The sequence below is a fragment of the Rousettus aegyptiacus genome, unplaced genomic scaffold, assembly GCF_014176215.1.
Source record: "Rousettus aegyptiacus isolate mRouAeg1 unplaced genomic scaffold, mRouAeg1.p scaffold_m13_p_2, whole genome shotgun sequence".
NCBI classification, from domain to species: domain Eukaryota; kingdom Metazoa; phylum Chordata; class Mammalia; order Chiroptera; family Pteropodidae; genus Rousettus; species Rousettus aegyptiacus.
In genome coordinates, this window is record NW_023416295.1 from 142701485 (window position 1) to 142722768 (window position 21284).

Sequence of the window (21284 nt, forward strand, 5' to 3'; positions counted from 1 at the left end):
AGCGGCTATATTAATAATAAAAATGACTCCCAATCAAGACATATTATTGGAAAGAAAGAGAGACATTTTCTGTTGATAGGAGTCAATTTGCCAGGAAGTCATAACAATTACAACTTTTTTTTGGCAATTAATAACAGAGCTTCCAAATACATGAGGCAAAAAACAACACAATTGAGGGATAATTACGCAAATTAAGTCCATTCATATTTAATGTAATTGTTGACATGGTTAGATTTAAGTTTACTGTCCTGCTAATTTTTTTTTCCTGTTTGTCCCATCTGCCATTTGTTCCTCCTTTTCAAACTTCTTTCAAAATGGTAGACAAGGTAGGGGAAAAAATCCAATAATGATATACAAGATTTGAACAATACCATCGACCTTGGCCTAATTTAATTTATAAAACAAAACACTCAAATGCAGAATGCACACTCTTTTCAAGTCCACATTATATTCACCATGACAGGCCATGTGTGTAAAGCCACAAAATAAGTCTCAATAAATTCCAAACGGGCTTTAGAGTACTACACAGAGAATAAGAAAAACAACCTGAAGTGGTAAAGTACTAAGACTAAGAATAGAATTTCCACATATATTAAAATTCTGACATGCCCTTGGCTCGAGTAATTTTAGAGACAGCCTAATTTAGTGAGCATCTGTGTTGACAAAGCTATGTCAACTGTCATGACTGGGTCAAAGTATTTTTAAAAATAGAAAAACTACATTAAAAGGCTTCAAAAAATTCCCAAGCTCTTAAAAAGATTTTCCTATATCCTCAAAAACATTTCTGAGAGGATGATCCCTCTGGGTGTTCTCACATACTTAATACAATGGAATGTTATTCTAATGCAGTGGAATATTACTCCACAATAAAAAAAGACTTGACTACTGATACATGCTACATTATGTTGGGCGAAAGAAGTCTGACATAAATGACTATGTACTGTATGATTCCTTCTATATAAAATTTAAGAACAGGCAATATGGTGATAGAAAGTAGGACAAGAGTTATCTGTAGGAAGTGGCAAATAATTAAAGGAGATACTGAGGGATTTCCTGTTCAATATGTTGATTGAGGTGTTGGTTATATAAGTTTATACGTCTGTCAAAACTCATCAAACTACATTTAAGATGTGTATATTTCACTGTACATAATTTTCATCTCAGATTTTAAAAAGTAGGAACGCAGATGACTGAGAAATTAAAATATTTTAAACTAAACTAGATAAATAAATGGACTAATATAAAAGGGAAATCCAAGGACTTATAGTGACAATATGTCATGAATCAAGGATAATGAATATTTCAATTACAGATCTGAGGTCAAAAAATGAAAGACTCAGCATATCCAGGTCCCTTTGTTCTAATTCTTTGCTTACCCAGATACCTGCTGATGTTCATTTGGTCTTTTGGATGGGCAAACCATTTAGAAAATTAAAACTTCAACATCTAACAATTCTCACATGATAGCAAATACATTTCTGGATTTTCCATAGCTAATATATATATATTTTTTGAATGACTTGCTGAAGGAAAAGTTACCAGAAAGTACAACTACTACAACAACGGGTTCAAAGGCATAGTTCAAACTGGAGAAACCCCTTACTTGTCGGATGAGGCAGACAAAGAAGACCAGCTCTGTTTGCAGGAGTCCTCAACCTAGTAGTTTTCTGTTCCAATTGCTTGATAAAAATAAGTTTAGAAAAGCCTTAGAAAAGCAATCTACTGGGGAAAATATTCATATATTAGAGTAAGGAACAAAGAAAGACCTAACAGAAGCATGTTTTGGGTATATTTCAAGCTTGGTCAGGACCCATTTAGAGTAGATTTGAATGGGGTAAAATATCAGGGAAAGTTCCAGCAATGGGTGTGGTGGCTAAAAGGTTGGCAGAAGACTAAAACTTTTTGCAGGGTTGCTGACTAACTAGTGTTTTAGTTCAGGCTAGCTGCCCAGTTTCCCTGTGAAGAAAGAAAGGCTGTATGAAAATTACAAAGTTTGCTTTAAACTTTGGTGAGAATGACATTTGTCCTAGGTTTTGCAGCATTCCTTAGGTAAAATGTTTAAGTTTGAAAGAGAACTTCTAACTTTGTGCCCAGAGATGAGATACAGCTCACTGGCCGGTGGAGTGCTATATTATTATATGGTCATTATGAGAACAATATATTTTCATATAAATTACCCACATATTTCTCACCATTTTTTCCTCCTAAGCTGCTTGCTAGGTGTGTTAATCAATTACACAATGATTTTCAATGTATGCTGCAATACAATCATGGGAAAGACAAAAATGTGTAAAAATGGAAAGACCAAAAGGGAGTAGGAAAGACTATCAGTGGTTATCAAGCTGTGGTTCCTGGACCAGCAGCAGCAGCAGCAGCAGCAGCAGCAGCAGCAGCAGCAGCAGCAGCAGCAGCAGCAGCGGCGGCGGCGGCGGAGGCAGCATCATCTGGGAGTTAGTTAGAATGTAAATCCTCGGGCCCCACCTAAGGCCTACTGAATCAGAAACTGCAGGGGCAGGGCCCAGAAACCTGGGTTTTTACAAGCTGCCCGTGTGATTCCCATGCACACTCAATCACGGCACTAGAGTGTAAGAGGCCTCCATTCCCTCTCCGAGCCCCACCCAGATGAGGCTGGAACTGGCTACCAAGGTAAACAAGGGCAGAGCTCCTCTCCCCAGTCCTCGATCCTTACTTTTGACCCAAAAACAACAGCTCTGAAGAAGCAATTATGTTTTAATCCAAAAAAATCTCTCCCTTTAAACTTCAACTACTAAGTCTTCATGTCTGCAACATGTTAAGGTTCTTAAGCAATCTTCCTTACTTTCTGGTTCTCTGCTACGTATCCATCATCACACACTCTCTCCTCCCTTCTGTATTAGTCCAAATTCTTTTCACCTCCACTCTGCTCTAACATCCCTAGAAAATTAATTCGGAATCACGTGAAAAGGGAAACATTTCAAGGAGTGGGGGTTGAGAGGCAGGGGAAGTATTAAAAATAGAAAAGTTTGGGGATCTTGGCAGCAGGGGTGATATCTACTGTTGTAACACATTTAAAAACTTGTCGAACTGTAAAACAGGTATAATATTGATGATATAACTGCAAATTTGAACACGGACTATATTTGACAATATTAAGGAACTATTTTAATTTTTAAGTTTTAATAGTTCGTTTTTAAGAGTTCTTACTTTTTAGAGATGATTAGCAAAATATTCATGAATAAAGTAATATGATGTAATAAAGAAGGAAATAGGGTAAAGATATAGATGAAACAAATTAGCCATGATTGGATAATTACTGAACGTGGGTGATGAGTACACAGGGTAACATTACACTATTCTATCCACATTTTCACATATTCGAAATTTCCCATAAATATTTAAATGTCTTTTAAATATTTAAATATCTTTCATTCATATCTTTAGACAATAGGATTTTCAAACACCCTTGACCGTAATTTATTACCTTAAATATTTTCTTTTCTATCATTACCTAAAACATACCAAGGGCTTATTAAATATTTACAAACCAAATAAGAAAATACTTGTTATTTTAACCACCTGCATAAACATAAACATGCACTCAGAAAATGAAACAGCATTTCACAGAGAGACAATTGTAAAGCGGAGCATAAAAGAGAGAGTATTTATGACTGTGCATTAGTAAAAGTTACTTCTCTTGCTCACTAAAATGAAGAGCCGCAACAATAATGGGGCAAAGCTGGTAAGTATTCATATAAATGAAGAAGCAAGAGAACAATAAGACAAGATCAAAGGAAATGAGCTTTTCAGTTCTATGTTATTAATATCTAAGAATGATGATCAGAAGGGAGTTGATAAAAGGGTTCATACAATAAGCTAAGATCCTTCGCTTCTTGAATAAAAAGATATCACTGCTATTTGAAAAACTGGTATGTATTAAATATCAGTAAATCAGAAGATCCTGAGATAAATGTAAAGACTGTTCCATTTCTCTCTATCTACTATTATTGGTATTATGACTGCGTGAAGAAGTCAAGGATTTGTCCAAGGTAACTTGGGAAGTAAGATTTGAGTCCAAAATCCATGTCGTTTCCAAGTACGCCTCCCACTGATTCAGTAGGTATTTATTAAACAGACAGTATGCCCTAACTAGGATCACCAACTTGACCTCTCATGAGCTTCTAATCCAAATTATATACTACCCCCAGGACACTCATCACTGCCAGCCTCTCATGCCACACAACATACTCTTCCCTGAATACCCCTGCGACCTTACCTCTCTGTGCTGTCACACGAGCTGCTCCTTCTGTGCTTGGACTACCCTCTTACTCCCTGGCAAATATACTTTCAAGATTCAGCTTGGGCATCCTTAACTCCCAGGCTTTGTTGACCTTTCCAAGAGCATCCATGGCATGACTCCATGAGAGCCTTAATTTTACAGTATTTGTCTCCTCAACTAAGCTGTGAGTTCCTTGAAAACAGAGGTTGTGTTTCTGATCTATGCAACCCAAAATGTTGTACGATGAACAGCAAAGGCCTGCAGCATGGTGCTATGCTCCAGTGGCAACTCAAACATACACACTTTTATGTCACAACTATTCTAGCTCCTATATTCCTTGTTGCTATCACCTTTGCTATCTAGTCTTACAAAGTGATTTTTTTTGCTCTTAAGATGTAGGTGAATCAAATTCACTGGGCTATTTTGGAATGACGTTATTCCTAAGAGTTTGCAAATTTAGTTCTCAGTGTAATGGAGGAATATCAGGGGGCTTAAGCAGGATTTAACTTCTAATTTTTCCACCCACTCTAACCCTAACCCCCTATAGACTCATCTGTCTCTTAGTTTCCTACCCAGGTCTACCAACCTAGCCCTAGCCAAGAGAAGTAGTTCTGGGATGTCGGACCCAGACTTACAACGTACAGAGAGACAATGGTGCATAATAGCTACTTAAAGCTCTGAAAGGCCAGGAAAGGACAAGCTGCCTTATCTAAGCATTCTCTGAGTGTTTTATAAACCATGGGTCATGACCCCAAAGATTAGAAGGTAGTGAAATAAATTTAGTAGACTGCAATCAACATGTATTTAATAGAAAACATCAGAGTATCTCATAAGAAGAAAAGGTTAAGTACTGTTTTGTGAAATTTTGCTTCAGTTATATATACATATCTCATGCAATAAACAAGCCCAATCATGTGCAAGGTACTGGAAATAGAACGGTAAAAAAGACAAGCAAAAAAAAAAAAAAAAAAACTATTTCCGCCTTTAGGTAGCTGACATTCAGTGGTTTCAAAGTGTGTGTGTTTATGTGGGCATGGATATACATGTATTACATCATAATATAAGAGAGTATATCTTATGCTGGGTCAAAAAATTTTGAGAAAGACTGCTGTAAAGTGGTGCTATTTAAAATATGGTCTACAAACTGGTGTTGGTGCACCAACTGTTAGTGGTCTACTATAAGTACAGAAATCGAGAATAAGTATTTAGAAAGTCTTATAGCAACCTGACTTTCCTGTGATAGCCAATAACATGATCATTTTTCAAGCCCACTCAATTTTTTAAAACTGAATTTTATAGAAAGAATCGATCCATGATGGATTGAGGGCGGGTGTGTGGCAAACCTGGTCCTTCCCCAAAGGTGGCTGGAGAAGCACTGCTCTGCAGGATGCACTGGGTGTGTGTCTTGGAATTAAGTGTGAACACCGTATTTTTATTGGAAACTGTAGCCATGGACTATATGGTTAGAGAGAAGGGGCAACACAGGGATAGAGAGAACCTCAACAAATAGGGAGTATGGTTCAGGTCTGTTCTCTCTCCACACATGCTAAATGATAAGAATAATTAAATGGCAAGTGGGAAGCTGTTAGCGCTGGCATTGATGATAGATGGTTAAATTGAGAACAAGTGAAACAGAAAATATTTTTAGCTGTATAAAATTAACATTAATGGCAATAACATAATTGAACTACTTATATGTTTTGCAGAAGCAAAACACTGTAATTTCAGATCTGCTTTACTTTAATAATAGTGATAAAAACAAAAGAATATTGCCAGCATACCAAATTGATTGGGAAGAGTGGTAAAAACTGTGGGCTAGGGAACAGTTTTGTGGAGGAATAAGATTTTATCATAATTTTAAACACTCAACTGTTTGTCTAGTGGGTAATTTCTGTTATTTTCTTGTTCAACTGGGTATTAGTTATACTCTTGGCTATATATAAAGTAAATAAAATGTCAACATTTTTTTTCTTTTATAGTATATGTACTTCTGGCCATAGTCAGTAGCACAGGTATGTTTTTGGCTGTTGGAGGAAAAAATCGAAACCAGAACCCTGAAATTATACAGTTGAAAGTACAAACTATATTCTTACAATTGTTATTCACTATTAAAATATTAAAAGTCATATGGAAATTCTATACAATTAACAAGTACTGAACCAAGTGATAATGAGTAATATAATGCTTTTCGAGTTATTTGTATTTCAGTCCTGAATGACTGGCACTCAGTGCCACAGTAGACGTCCTTAAGGGAGGGGTAATGAGAACCCGGAGAGCAAAGCCAAAAATTATTTCCCAACTCAGGTGTTGGCAAACTTCAGCCCATAATCCAAATCTGGCCCACTGCCTGTTTTTGTAAATAAAGTTTCATTAGCGCACAGTCACACTCATTCGTTTATGTGGCTGCTCTCATGCTACAGCAGCAGAGCTGAGTAGTTGTAACCCACAAAACCCAAAGTATTGACCATCTGGCCCTGTACAGAAAAAGTTTGCCAACCCCTGCCCCAACCCATCCCACAGCCTTCTGAAGTACAAAGGCCCTTCTCCTACTCGCTCATTCGCCCACTGATTGAACAATATTTACTGAGTATCTATTACATATCAGGCACTATTTGAACTGACGAGGATATAGGAGTAAAGGAAAAAGAAATGGAAAAGTAAAAGTTATTGCTCTAATGTCAAGAAACCATAAACAAATAAATAGATTTAAATGTATGGTGATACATAATATGGGAATACAAAGCAAAGAAGGAGGATAAAGATAACACTGTCTTACTTTGTACTACGTACTGTTTTAAGTGCTTTTCATGTATTAATTCATTGAATCCTCATAATAACCCTATTGACACAATATTTATTCCTACTTTATAGGTGATAAAACCGAGGCACAGAAAAGACCCTCAAGTCATATAGCTGGAAAATGGGTTTGAAGCCAGACAGTCCGCCTCCAAAGCCCACACTCTTAATTATGCATTGTGCTGGCTCTTTGTGCAGAAAGGGAATGGTAGGGAGTTACAATTTTAATATGATAATTGGGGAAGGCCCCGCTGATAAAGAGACATTGAGCAAGGCCCCAAAAGAGGCGAGGGAGAAAGTCAGGTGAACATACAGGGAAGGCTTCCAGGTGGAAACAACAGCCAGTACAAAGGCTGGGAGGAGGGAGAGCTTCATCTACTTGGTACTGGGAGAGGGAGGGAGGGAGAACAAGGGAGAGGGGGAGAATTTACACAGAGTGAAATGTGCAGGTCTTAATTGCACAGTTTGCTGAGTTCTGATGAATGCACGCACCCATGTAACATATCAACATCATGTACACTTTGATGGAAAAGCTAACAAAATTTGATACAGTGTTTGGGGAAAGGAAATGACTTGGGGGCTGTGGCCTACTCCATAGAAGAATGAAGTGGCCATTTCCTGAAGCAACTGACTGCCTACTCCCAACCCCAAGCGTAACAGGTACTTCTTCTATCCACCAAAGAAAGCAAGAAGAACTATAAAATTATCATCCATGGAGAGCCAGCACCCACCATCCTTTACACTAAAGCCTAATGAAATAGCTGGATCTTGTACATGAAAGTTACATGTCCTAGCAGAACACCCAAGCAAAACTCACGACCACAGACAGCATCAAGCACTCCCACGACACTCTTTCTTTTTAAAACCTTCACCAATTACCATGTGAAACCTCTGGTTACCTCTACTAGATAACTATTTTTGGCTAGGGAAAAGGTGTGTCTCTGCCTGGTGGGCTCACTTAACTAGGTCCGTGGAATGTTGTCTCTATCAGACTGAGCTTTTAAAGAACAAAGATCTCACTTTTAATACTTTCTATGCCAAGCTTAACTCAAGACATGATGCTTATGTAAAAAGTTTAGTGAATAAATGAATAATTGTTTATATCAATCAACAAAATTACTCATTAATCACCACCAAACACGCTACAGAGAATTGCATATGAAAGAATGGTACATTAATGGGTTTGGCTCCTTCAGGTCTTAGATCGTCAACCTAGATTTCATTTTCACTTTAATAAAAGTTCTGTTATCCAAGAGGTTATCCATCAACAGGAGAGGGAATGAGAGAGTCAGAGAAGAAAAGCAGAATAAATATATTGAGTTGTTTTGACATAAATTTGAAAGCTTGCTTTTACTACAGCTACATGTTGAATGACTAGAGCAGAGCTACCAAACAACCAATATGACCAGGACTTTCTGTATCTTATTATTTTTGGTAGGACTAGTGCTTCAAAATGACATGGATAAATTTATACATTCATTCAAAGAATATTTATCATTCACCCACCATGGGCTGAAAACTGTTCCAGGCACTGAGGAGTTCTCATTTGAGTGACCATCCCCCAGTTTCTGCATTTGCTTTCCAATAAATTCCTTCTCACGGACCTGATTGAGTGAGCGCACCTGCCAGAGACATAACTCTTCCCTAGCCCAGCATAGCATCTGTCTTGTTTTTACGTGGCAACTCCAAAGCTAGATATTCTAAGTGATTGGGGGCACAGAGTCTGCTTAACATAGTGCTCGCTTGAGCTTTAAAACAAGGCAAGGAACAATATACTTGTTTTTTACATTTTTTTCTATTTATACCAGGTGTATTGAATGTCCTTGAATTATCTTAATCTCAGGAAGTCTCAAGTCTTGACTTCTGTTAAAAAATAACATAGTATGAAATATATTTTTTTCCTTATGAAACTCCTTGCTGAGTCTTGATGTAGCTGTACAAAGTACTGCTAGAGAAAGTCGAGTTGGCTCCACTTCAAAAGCCTACTCCAATCTAATCTTGACTGGGTACTTAATGTTACTCAACAATCCTTTTATTCATCACTAGTTCCCTCCCTATCACATTCTTCATAATGACTATCTCTAAAACTTCCTACAAAACCCTCCCCTAATATATTACTATTCCTGCCCACCATAATCTCAGTAGATTAATTCATAGCCTACTCTACAGAGTCCTGGGAAACTCTCCTGTAAAATTTCTATGTATACTTTCTTGTTTATTCCTGGTTCACAGTCTTCTGTCATGGGAAAACTCTCCACCCTTATTCTTAATATCACCCCAACCTTTTAAACAATCACTCGCCCCATTCTTATATATCTTCAATCTCTTCTATTCCTCAATTTCCTTCTGCTCAAACAATAAAATGTTGAAAATCTTGTGGACCTAAAAATTCCAGCCCCCTGCCAAAAAAAAACCCCAAAAAACTCCCAAATCCCTCTTTTCACCCATTATAAGTTACAGATCCAGCTCTGACTCTACAATTATATCCTTGAAATGAGTGGTCCCCACATACTCATTCTTTCACCCTCTCCAGACTACAATTTGGCTGCTGCCTAAGCATCACCAAAAAAAAGAAAAAAATGCCATCAAAGATCATCATCATCATCACTTGAAGAGTGGCAGGGAAGGGATTCAAACAAAAACAAAGCTATGTCAACACCCTAAATGTTAATCAATGGGCTTCTCAATATGTACTTGTGTGATACAGAAAATTTTGGAAAGAGAGCAAAAGGAAATAAGTGGGACTACCTCAAACAAAAAGCTTCTGCGCAGCAAAGGAAACCATCGACAAAATGAAAAGGCAACCTAATGAACAGAACCTACTGAACCTATTCAACCTACCGAAAATCACACATCTAATAAAGGATTAACATCCAAGAATATATAAAGAACTCATACAACTCAATAGCAAAAAAAAAAGAAAAAGAAAAAAAAAAAGCCAAACAACCCAGCTAAAAATTAGGCAGAGGATCTGAACATTTTTCCAACAAGTAGGACATACAGATGGCCAACCGGTACATGAAAAGATGCTTGACATTGCTAATCATCAAGGAAAAGCAAGTCAAAACCACAATGGGATATCACCTCACATCTATGAGAATAATTATTATCAAAAAGACAAAAAATAACATTTGGTGAGGATGTGGAGAAAAGTGAACCTTTGTGCACTGTGGGTAGGAATGCAAACTGGTGCAGCCGCTACGTAAAACGGCATGGAGTTTCCTCAAAAAATTAAAAGTAGAACTACCATATGATCCAGCAATGCCACTTCTGAGTATTCATCTGAACAAAAAACAAAAACACTACCTCAAAAAGATATATGCACCCCTATGCTCATTGCAGCATTATTTACCATAGTTAATATATGGAAATAATCTAAGTGTCCAGTGACAGATAAATAAAGAAAATGTGGTGTATATGTGCAATGGAATGTTAGTTAGCCATAAAAAAGAATGAAATCTTGACATTCGTAACAAAGGATAGATGGTAAGGGTCAAAGAACTTTAGCTGAGCCTGATACTTAGGTGTGTGGGTGATATTTAAAAGATCCTCATACCTAAGCTCTGAAGGAAGATCTCCCCTGGAGAGTGTATTCTAGTCAATTTGGAAATTGGAATTCACGTGGGATGCCTTGAGCTTCTCTTCTTTGGAGAAGTCAAATGCCACCAGGTTACTAGGTGGATGCTGAGAAGTATGGGCTCTTCCCTGGAACTTCTTGGGAGCTTCTGTTGTCCTCTGGGATTTTCTCCTAGAGGAAGCCAGGCATGGCGATCAGGAAACATCTATCGCATCTTAAGTAGGGGTTTTGGTCCTTAGCACTGGAATGATCCAGATCTAAGAGACCCTCTCAAGCTACCTGGTTACCTCTGGAGAGATGGGGACCCAAGCCCTTCTCTTAGGTACAATCAATAGCTCCAGGCTCCATAAACAAAAAGAATCTAGTCAGAGACAGAACTTATGGGATAGAAACCTACATTTCAAAGGCTACCTGAGATGGTCAATATCCTTATTGTTTATTACTTTTGCTAAAAATGTAGCCCACCACCTTGGGGTTGACTAGCAAGTGGTAGAAAAGCCTGTTTTAACCAAGCAATTCATCTCTTAGGAGGGTGGCAAAGAACATGATTCTCATTTATTACATCATTTTGAATACCTAGAGGTCAGGTGGAGGAAAGATGTGCATGCTTGTTCAATTCCACTTGAGAATTCCTCAAGAGGTTCATTTCTTAAAGAGACGTGGCAGGAGCAGAGCGAAATCCTTAAGCTAACCAAGGACCTTCACTGACTAGAAACTCCTCCTTTGGAGGGTATTCAGTCAGGGAGGGCAGGAAGGAGGGAGAGTTCGTTCTTTAAAGATGGAACGGAGAACTGACCTTTTGTCTCCTAGAAATTTATATATACATATATATATTTCTTATTTAGTAAAAATTTTATAATATTCTACTTCATCTTAATAGTAAAGATTACTAGGGCCTTTCACACAGTCAGAAAGGACCCTTTTACCTTGGTCTCCTTCCACATTGCTACAAACTCATAGAGGCATAGATGATGAGGATGCTATGTAGTATATAACTAGCCCTAAATGGTATTTCCAGCAAGGATGGTAGTTTTATTAACAGATTGTCGATATTTTAGAATATACTTGGGGCGGGGGTGGGGGGATGGGGGGTGGGACCTGATTCATCCAGGTCTCTTAGGCCAGGAGAAACAAAATATGGTTGTGTCTCAATACCCAGAAGCCTAAGAAGGTACATACCAGTCACATTAACACATGACACACTTGGGAACAGGGAGGTCAGATTTAAAAACCAGATAAGGGCATATAAGTATGACAGGAGCCAGGGGTCTGCAGGATGGACCCCGAGAAGAAAAAGAAGACATCCTTCAGCTTAAGAACCTACAGCTCTGAAGGAGTCAGTCACTGGACAGTATCACAATGACCTGCCAGAAAGTTCAGCTGCAAACTCACAGCTCTCCAATGCTTTAGACTGACTGTTTATTCAGTCTAAAGCATTGGAGAGCTGAGAGTTTCAAATCGCTCAGCTAAACAAGGCTTATGTGGAAAATAAAAGATGTGCAAGAATGGTGTAACTAAAGCAAGTGCCAAGCAAAAACATGCTATGGATCAGCAAGGTATATTTTAAATCCTCAGAACTTGGAATGGGTTAGACATTTTAAAGGGCGTGGACTTGGATGGAAGGGAGTGGCTGAAGCCCCCTGCTCTCATATCTGTTTTCATTTATTTAACACTTTTTGGCCTAGTGACTCATAAAATGAATTAGGGAGAGATTGTTGTTATCTGCAGAACCGACATTACCAACATTGATGTGCTCAGTTGGGTCAGGAAAAGAGGTGAAAACTCAGCTTATTTACAGATTTCTTTTGGTGATTTATCGAAGACTCCAAAATAAATATTACTAGATTTCTGGGGCTAATTTGTATTGAAACTCAGCTATAGGTAGATAATGAGCTGAAATGTATCTCCTCCAAAACATGTATGTTGAAGTCCCAATCCCCACGACCTCCAAACAGTACCTTATTAGGAGAGAGGGTCTTTTACAAAGGTAATAAAGTTAAAATGGGATGATTAGGATGAGCTATTCCAACATAATGGGGGTCCTTGTAAAAAGGAAAATTTGGACACAGAAACATGCATAGAAGGACAATGATGTGAAAACAAAAGACAGCCAGTTACAAGCCAAGGAGAGAAGCCTGGAACAATCCACCCCTCACAGCCCGCAGAAGGCTCCAGCCCCGCTGACACTTTGATTTTGGGCTTCCGGCCTCCAGAACTGAGAATACATTCCTGTTGCTTAAGCCCCCCTGTTCGTGGTACTTTGTTATGGCTGCCCTAGCAAACCAACACAGGTGGCGAGTTGCTGGGTTATGGCAGCAGTGGATTGACCAACTGCCCAGAGGAAGATGACCCATAATTACAAAGGTACAGGGCATCGTGTGAGGCAGAGTTTAGAGTGTGACTGGCCTGAAAAACCCAACTGGTGGTCTATATAATAGAACACATTTCAGAGGCGACGATCTGCTGGCCATGTTACATTCTTTCCTGTAACGACTTTGAACGATTGCCTTTTATATCCCCACTAACAAACACAATACACTAATTCCATTAGATATGGCAATATTTGGCAATTTCAACATCAAAACAAACATTTCTATTCCTATTGAATGACCTCCAGAGAGTACTGCATATGTGTGGTTGTATTTCATACTTTCTTATACTCCCTTATGCCACATTCATAAATCTGAAAAAAGACACACACACACACAAAAAAGAATATTCAACACTGAATTTAAAAACAAGAAACAAAATCACCCTCAAATCAAAGGCAAAATTATCACAACGATATTTATTGTTTGTTCAGGGAGAGATATGCTCGGATCCTGGAAGAGGACAGGTAGATATATAACATGTACATCAAAGCAATCTAGGTTTAATGAATACTTTTGTACCAACAATGAAACTGCTTAATTAAATGTTCAATTTAAATTTTTACAAGATGACTCATGCCTACCAAGAATTAGGTCTCCTCCCATATCTTCTGCCAGGTCTCAAATACTTTAAGACATTTGCACAAGAACAAACATGTCACATGGAAGAACAAACACAGTAGTCTTCGGGCTGTAATTGTTCAGTTCCAAACTTAGACGCTAGCAGATAGAAACATTCTAGATCATAAATCACTCCTGACCTTCAACTATGAGATGTGGCGGCACAGATATATTTTCAAGCACCATGCTGGCTTGGAAAAACACATACATATTTTCCTCATCGAGCAAAGAATGATTTCTATAGCTTCATGGGAGAAGCCTTTTCATCATTACTATTATTACTACATCACCAGATTATCAGGGATTACCAGAAGTTGGCCAGTATTCTGCTTCTAAATAGGACAAACGGACCTATTTTAATTTGGTGGCAAACCACCTGACACTTCAAGTCAGGGTCACCATTCTGGCTGTGCAGGTTATGACCTGAACAGTGTGTCCTGCCCTGGCAAGAGGAGATTGAGATCCAGCCTGTTCCAGCCCAGGAGCTGCATCTGCCTGGAGGCTGCCATTTTCTATTTGCACAAAAGATCTCTAAGATCTAGTAATACATTCCCCTCCTTCTCTGTGGATACCCTTGGTATAGAGGTCTAGGATCACCTTAGCGGAGGGAACGGTTTTAAGCCTGTTTAGCTCAGGAAGTGAAATAGGCAGTGGGACCGGAGTTCAAGGAACAAAAGGGGAGAGGCTCAAAAAGCCTGGAGATGTTGACAGGGATCATGTCATGCGGGGCCCAGATGAACCATTCTGAGAACTAAAAGATTATCTTATACACAGAGGGATGCCATTGAAGGGTCTTAAGCACAGGAGTGACCCGATATGATTTGTGTTTCTTAAAAAAATCTCTCTGGCTCCTATGTAGATGAGGAATCAGAAGGAAGCCAGAGAAGATGTGGGAGGGTCCAGGTGGGAGTGGGTAGATGGACAAAATGGAGAGCATATACTAGAAGACAGAGTTGACTGGGCTTTGTGAATGATCAGATGCAGGGAAGGAAGCATGAGACAGAAGGAATGAAGTCCAGGATGATGCCCAGCCTGCGCCACAATCAGCTAAGCAGAAAATGATGAATTTTATAAAGCACACTGGAGGGGGAGCAAGTTTTGAGGGGTTAAGGTCATGAGTTCAGTTTTAGAGTTGAGACTTCCATAAAGCACTAGGTTAATAATATGCCTTCTAGTAAATGCTGGGACTAAAATATGATATGCCATTCTTATATTTTTCTTTGTAAAATCAGGGAAATACAATTTTGACCAGAGTTTTAGAAGCACTGTGGGTATATGCTGAATACAAGATTTATAGTTCTCAAATTATTCTCCATAACTATATTGTCCCTACTCCCAGAGTGTTTTTGGTTGGACCAATTGACCTGAGAGTAAAAAAAAATCTCAGAAGGGAGAAAAGATGGCCCATGTGATGGGAGTTCTAGGTCACATAACACCCTGATGACCACCCCGTTCTACATTGTGCCCCACAATTTGTTCCAATTCTTATTTATAGACTTTTGATAAATCAAGACATCAAATTCATTAAGAGCAGTGAGTCTCAGAGTACGGTCCCCAGATCAAGCAGCATCAGCAGAACTTGGGAACTTGTTAGAAATGAAATTCTCGGCCCCATCCCCAGATCTGCTGAATCAGAAATTCTAAGGGTGGGAATCAGCAATCTGTGCTTTAACAAGTCCTCCAGGTGATGCTAAGGCATACTCAAGTTTAAGAACCACTAACAATTGGATCTCCTTCACATCTACTTCCTAAGTTCCATATTTCTTTTGGACTGTTAAAATTTCCTCAGTGCTTCAAAAATGCAATCAATATCTAAGTAAAGCTCCTTCCCCAGATTATGCCATATTCCCTCATGGATCTCACACTATCTTTCACAAGATACCCAGATACCCAGTTTCAGCTCCACTAATCTGACTCCTACCCATATCTTTGAGTTACTTGTTGGTAGTATGGCCCTCGGGCTCTGAGCGCCTTCATTGTACACCAACTGTCCCAGTAAGAAATCCTGCCTTGTGTTGTAAGCTCTGTTAGCATGTTCACAAGAAGGATCCTGCCTTTTATTTGAATTCATTGCAGTATCTAATATATTGAGAAAACCTAGTAAAAGTCTAACTGGTTGTTCTAGATCAGTACTTCTCAAAGTGGAGTCTACTGGCAAGTACATGCCCAGAGAGCAGATTCTAGGCTCCATTTCTGGTCTATTAAACTAGGAATGTCTCCGGACAGCGATCTGCATTTTTGACACACACTGAAATCTGATCTCCCCTGAAGCAGATGAAATTCACCTTAAAAATGACCAACTTGGATCAATTGCTTAAATACAGAATACTGAACTAAGCCCTGAACTAAGAAGAAACAAAATGAGAAGAGCTTACCTTCTTCCTAACCTGGGGTCTACCTCTTCCCCCGCCCCCCCCCCCACCAAGTATAGAGTACATTGGTTAGACATTTATACAGTTTATAAAACAATCCCAATTGCTCTTTTTGTCCTCTGGCTCTCCCCCTCGCCATCACATTAATGCTAACTGCATTCTTAAGTGTATTCTGCAGCTTGACAAGTTTTAAAACAATGACATCACACTTTGTGCTCTACAAATGTTGTGGGATAATTTCCTACCAGTGTGCCTTCCCCAGCCTGCATTTATGGAATTGTATTTCCAGCCTCAATAAATTTTATCTCATTTTCAGTCCAGGAATTTGAGCTTTAAGGCTATTTAGAAGATATCGTTTTCACCTATTTCTCCTAAACTTATTCATCTGTAAATTGTCAATGCTTATTATACTAGCTTCAACAAAATTCAAACACGATTTTTTTTAGGTGCAAAAAGAAAACACCAAAATAGCTGCCAAATGGCAAATGGCATTATTTATAACTAGTGACATGTTATTCCACAGCCAAAAATATTTCCTGGCTTTCGTTATGAAGTTAGACTTACTCCCCCACAACCAACTGCTCCACAACCTCCTCCTATCAAGTGGGTACATGAGCTCTACTCACCCCACACACCCCAAACATGCCCACAGACAGAAGGATCCACTGTCAAAATAGTTACTACAAAGCACATTATATAACGGAAGGAGAAAGAAGTCCAGAGACAAGTGATTTTTTAATATTATTGCAAGAGAAGTATTATGAAACAGAAATGACAAGCTCTTCCCTAGAATTAGCATTGGGGCTTTCTCAAAATAAGTTGTGCTCATCTTTATCTTATCAAACATGTGCAAATCCTTTTTTTTTTTAAACTGCACTGTCTAGTTAAATTTTCACCAGTTCTTTTTAAACTAAGCTACGTAATGGAAAAATAGACACAAAAACACATCTGAAGTCTACAAAAATTACTAGACTTGGATGATTCTAATGTATGCTCTTGTTTTTATTTTTTCAATTGCCAAATTCTATTTCTGAGATTCATTTGAAGAAGATAATTCTAATAAGTGTTCACAGAAAGAATCATATCAACTTATTCTACAAAAAATGAGAGTTTTTTTTTTTAATTGAGGTGTACTTTACACATAGTAAAAATTACCCATTTTTAGGTGGACAATTCAATCAGTTTTGATAAATGTACGGTCATGTACCCACTACAAAATTGGAAAATAAAAAGTGACTGGCTGCATTTGTGTCTCGAATTACATTTTTTATTGTATAGTGCTGATAGAGACTTTTTCTAGTCCCTCTTGCCGCTTTGCAGCAGAAGCCACTTCCCTACCCCTAGCTCCTGGCACCCAGTAACCCGATTTCTACTCTAAAAGTTTTATTTTTCATAGGCTTTTAAAAACATTCTCTCTTTTTTGTCTTGTATCTTCTCATTTTCCATAATCACTGGCATTGTTTTTGCAGTTTAAACAAAGTTATTTTTAACCTCAAAATATTTGAAAAAGGTTTGCCTGATCATTTCCTATAGTTTTCATTAACCATTGTCGTTTTCATTAATTGATATAACTTTCATTAACCAGTCCATAAGTGATATAGGCCACCACAAATGTATTCTGGGTAACAAACTATCTTCCAAAAGGAGGCATGCGCAAGTGGTTCATAATTAAATAGAGACCATTGTGCAGACACACAAGAGCATCTATTCACAGATGTTGGGGGAGATCTGAGCCAGACGTGGGGAACTTCCTGTAGTTTAATTTTGTTTAGCCTCAGGCATGTGGAGAGAAAGCTTTATCTGTGCTAAGAAAAGGTTGGATAGAATGTGAAGCACTGCATTGGTAAATCATTTAAAGTCGGGGATGTACGCTGAGCAGACAGGAGATTTTGGGTCACAGGCAGTGTCTGCTGGTGGGAACTCTGTAATAGCTGATGATAAATGGCCAGAGAGATGCAAAGAGATATCCAACCTGCATCTTGCCCCAGCTCCCACACCAGGCTCACCTCTTCCCATTATGCTTTTCTTCCAGTTCCCTTCTAATTAAACTGAATTATTCTTTATAATGGGTATTTGCATTTCCTGCTCTTATTTACATTCATTCTTCAGATACCATATACCACCTTTCTGATTTCCCAGAATATAAAAAAAATATTATAGGCCACCTTCTAACTGTATTTTCTCTTCGTGGGTTAGTTTGGGAGCTGCATGCCAGTCTATCTGCCTCTGAACTCTTGGGGTCCTTCGGGTAATCAACCTTGAGCACAATTCCTTAGATTTCTAGCCCTCACTCCCACCTCTGCCCCTCCCTTTGCAGTCTCCTAGAAAACTAAAACAAAGGTCTTTGCCTTTTGAGCACTTTACTACTAATCTCTTAAGGAAAGGTATTAAAATGCCAACAGGCGTTTTGGTCTGAGGTCCCTTGTTTCCTCCGAGATAACTAAAAGCAGCTGAAAAGTCTATATCATCCCTATTCTTCCTCCCAAAGATTTCTCATGGAAAACTTTTTCCACCAAGAGGATTATCTACCCAATTGAGAATAGTGACGAAGGGAGAACTGTTGGTCTCAAACAATTTGCATTTAAAGGTATCCGAAAGTCCAGGTTCAGACTTCTGCCTAACCCCGAAAGGATCCCTTCTGGGCATTTCCACCTTAACTGGAGAATACTTTTCCAGAAAGGGAAAAGTCTCCAGTTTGGCTCCCATGTAAGTGGCACAGCGAGAAAGGATACTAACTCTGGTGGTTCCCCGTGACTTCAAGAATCCCAGAGGGGTTTGCTGATCAGGCGCCCTGCTGGTGGGTGTACGCACTATATAGAGAGCATGGTTCTGCCTTTCTCTGCCTTTCTCCACCAGTCCTGCTTCTAGAGGCTTTGGATGAAAGGTCACCTGATCCAAACAAGAACGTTTGCTAAATCTTGATGGTAGAATATTATCCCATCTGCCTCTTTATAAAATTTCTTATGCTCAGAGTGCTACCCGAATGCATAGAACACGGGTACCTTCTAGAGCAACTCTGTCGAACAGAACTTTCTGCGATGATGGAAATGTTTTGTCTGCCTTATTCAATAGGTGGCCACAAGTTACAGGTGGTCACTGAGAACTCGAAATGTGGCAAGTGTGCCTGAAGAACCAAATTTTTTATTTAATTATAACTGCCACCTGTGGCTAGTGGCTCCCCCATTGGACAGCACAGTTCTGGAGCTTACAAAACAAGGCTGTTCATTGTTTTTGTGCCTGCTTGCCATTAAATGCTTGTATGTGCGGCAGAATTTGGTCTGTGAATTGCTCTCGTGGCAATACGGGGTGGTGAAGTTGTCGAAGAGGAGACCTAGAGTTCTCACCTACTACCACTGCTAACTAACTATATCAACCTGGATGGCCAGTTCCCAGCAGCAGCAGCCTAGCTCCAGAAGGTCCTGGACTCCAGAGGCAGATCTGGGTACTCTGAACTGCGCAAGTGAAGACTGGGGTGAAAATACACATACAACTCAGATGGTTTTCATGACAATTAAATGACCAAATATGTAAAAGCACCCAGCAGAGTGTATGGCGTCTGGTAGAGGCTCAAAAACATTTAACTTGCTTACACCAAAACACTCTATTTTAACCATCGTCCTCCTTAAATTAAGTACATGAGCTTTGATAAAGTTTTGTCTGTTTGGAAATGAACATATAAATACAGTGTAGGAAATTGTACCTGTCCTCTCCCCTCCCCCAAAATTAAATACTGTAAATATTTCAGCTACGGATTTGGTTGGAAAGAAAGATATCCTTGTTATAGTAATCCTCATAAAACAAAACAAGCTGTGAGAATAAGAGGCTTCCTTTTTGCTAAAGAGCATCACAAATAGTCCATTTACACTGTTTTTCCCCCCCTCGGTTGTTTTTATTGTGGTAAAAAACACAGCATAAATTTTACCATGTTATCCTTTTTTAGGTGTACTATTAAATGGTATTAAGCACATTCATATTTACATTGGTTATGGCTCCAAAGGTAAGATAATATATTAATAAACAAAATGGCATTCAAGCATACATTAGATAAATTAACATCAAATTTAGAATAGTGATGGTGGCAGAGGTGGGGAACGAAAGGCATCGGGGATGGAGTACAAGAGGGTCTAAGTTTTATCTAGAATGTTTTATTTCTTTTCAAAATATCATAGATCAACTATGACATAATGTTAAGACTTGACTACACTGAGTTATAAGTATATAGGTCTTTGTTACATAATTTACTATACTTTTATGTATTCTTTTTAAAGTTTTTTATTCTGTCCTAATTTTAGACTTACGGAGAACTTGCAACAGTATGCTTACATTCCCTTACCCAACTCTCCCCTAATGTTAGCATTTTAGCACAAAAATGAATAGACCGGAAATTAACTTTAGTATAATACCATGAACTGAAATAAAGAGCATACCGAAATCTACATAGGTTTTCCACTAATGTCATTGATCTATTCTACGATCTATCTAGACTCCCACAGTGCTTTTAGTTATTTCTCCTTAGTGTTCTGCAGTCTCTGAGAGTTTCTCAGTCTTTCCTTGCCTTTTATGACCTTGACACTTGTTATTTGCTGAATGTCTTACAGTCGGGGTTTGTCTAATGATGTCTCACTATTAGGCTGAGTTTATGCATTATTGGCAAGACTACCACAGAAATAATGTTGTATCCTCAGTGCATCATATCACATGGCCCACGATGTCGCTTTTTGTATTGGTAAAATATTTCATAATTTCAAAAAGTGAAAAATAAGTACCTATATTTAATCTAGGTCCTCCAGAGGAACAGAACCAATAGTACATATATGTATATGGGTACAGATATACATGTATATAAATACACATACACACATACATATATGTGGATTAAAGGAAAAAAGAAGTTTATTATAAGGAATTGCCTCACACAGTTATAGAGGCTAAAAAGTCCCAAAGTCCCAAGATGTGCCATCTGCAAGTCAGAGACCCGGGAGAGCCAGTGGTACCATTCCAGTCAGAGTCTAATGGCCTGAGGACCAGGAGAGTTGACGAGGTCATAGCCAGTCTGAGTTCAAAGAGAGGGAAATACCAATGTCCCAACTCAAAGACAGTCAAAGGAGAGCGAATTCTCCCTTCCTCAGTTTTTTGTTCTATTCAGGTCTTCAAAGAATTGGATGAGGCCCATCCACTGGGGAGGACCATCTGCTTCACTCAGTCTACCAATTCAAATGTTAATCTCATCCAGGAACACCCTCGCAGACACACCCAGAATCAAGTTTGACCAAATATCTGGGTGCCCTGTGGCC

The 21284-nt window shown here is 38.7% G+C and overlaps 1 protein-coding gene across 10 annotated transcripts in view; it reads right to left on the reverse strand.

The window, feature by feature from the left end:
• Nucleotides 1–21284, reverse strand: part of PPFIBP1 (PPFIA binding protein 1) — a 144685-nt gene that overhangs the window by 57792 nt on the left and 65609 nt on the right. The window contains exon 4 of one of the 10 annotated variants that reach the window (XM_036236763.1): nt 10608–10799. The exons of the other annotated variants lie outside the window; for them this stretch is intronic. The gene's annotated coding sequence lies outside the window, so the exon portion shown is untranslated. The remainder of the gene's footprint in view (nt 1–10607; nt 10800–21284) is intronic. 10 annotated transcript variants of the gene reach the window in all.